Source organism: Penaeus monodon, chromosome 15 (assembly GCF_015228065.2).
Source record: "Penaeus monodon isolate SGIC_2016 chromosome 15, NSTDA_Pmon_1, whole genome shotgun sequence".
NCBI lineage: Eukaryota > Metazoa > Arthropoda > Malacostraca > Decapoda > Penaeidae > Penaeus > Penaeus monodon.
The window spans coordinates 35,182,609-35,184,016 of NC_051400.1; the positions used below are offsets into that span (position 1 = coordinate 35,182,609).

Here is a 1,408-nt window from a genome sequence, read left to right on the forward strand (position 1 = left end):
AATAAAAATATAATATCTCATGTACTTTTCTTCCAGACAGCAATTCATACAAAACAAAGATTAGGCATCAATCCTAAAGGCCTATAATTCACACTGTACTTCTCAGAAACTTTCGGAAAAGCAGAATAGGTGAATGATTCAGCATTTTTGGTTTCATAGCACCTTATGACCTTTTGAATACTCTTTAAGACTATTGTGTGAGGGTGCAGGTGCATATTAAGTGTGAGTGTGTGATCTCACGTACATCTGGAATAACAAAAATTGTAATCCTCTGTAGCCAACTTGCCTTTGAATAAGAATATCTTACTAGCTTTAATCTTGGTAATAAAATACAAAGGCCTATATCAAAAATTAATAAAGTACACAAGTCACTATCATATTTCCTGCTTTTGGAAATCAGGTTGTACCAACATGTCCCATTTTCTAACTTTTACTTCACCATGCCAACCATTCTAGGGTATCACTGGCAGATCATTAACTGGTTTGAATTGATTTTCAAATAACTATTTTATGTAGAGGAGTGCATGATAACCAGTGCTACAATTACTTCTGTGGTTTTATGCGTTTGCGACGAGTTTTATTGTGTTTTTCATGTTTCAATCGTCCACTTTTGCTATTCCCCTCCTTTCATTTGCTACTTTCACCATCTACAGACAATACTTATTTTCTTGCTCCCAATGTCCTTGCTTGGGAAAGGTAGAGAATGTCAGTTTTAAATTTAGAAGCACTCTCTATGAGCGTATATAAATTTACCTAGCTTTATTCCTTACTCTATTGTGCTTAAACTTAAACTCTACTGCTTACTTCTATTATTTGCTAATTGTGAATAAATTATTTTGAGAACACAATAACAAGCTATTATAGCTCCCCTAATTAAAAAGTTAATAAACATCATACAAATATAGAAGTTACTGCACCTTACAAATGGAAGGATTAGTATGTTGACAAAAATTTTTAAATAGATCATGTTTTCTTTTTATTCATGTCATGGAAATGTCAGCAAGTCAATCCTTCACTTCCACGGCCTTCAGTTTCTTGGAGATGCTCTTCATCCCCAAGTTCTTGAGTTCTCCCAGCTGAGCCATATCCTATTGCAGAATCAGTATATTCCTTATTTACCAAGTTTCATGACCTTTTTTTTTTTTAATTCACTGTTGCTCTTCTTTTGTACTTATGGGAGACTAGAATTTATCAGGTCTCTCTGGATCATTTTTCTTCTGGTCCTTAAAAGAATAAAATATTATGGGAAGATGCACAAACATACATGCAAAAGCTAAAGGTAATTTGCAACATAAAGACTAAAGGTGTACTCAACTTTACACTTATTTAGTATATACACAATTATCATTATATACATATTTTTTGCATTACTTTGGACCATTAAATCTTGATATAGCATCTACTATAT

General features: G+C 32.8%; 1 long non-coding RNA gene across 1 annotated transcript in view; it reads right to left on the reverse strand.

The window, feature by feature from the left end:
* Positions 1-1,408, reverse strand: part of LOC119581985 — a 5,398-nt gene continuing 3,990 nt past the window's right edge. Inside the window, exon 3 of the long non-coding RNA XR_005229605.1 lies at positions 1-1,223. This is a non-coding gene — a long non-coding RNA (uncharacterized LOC119581985). The remainder of the gene's footprint in view (positions 1,224-1,408) is intronic.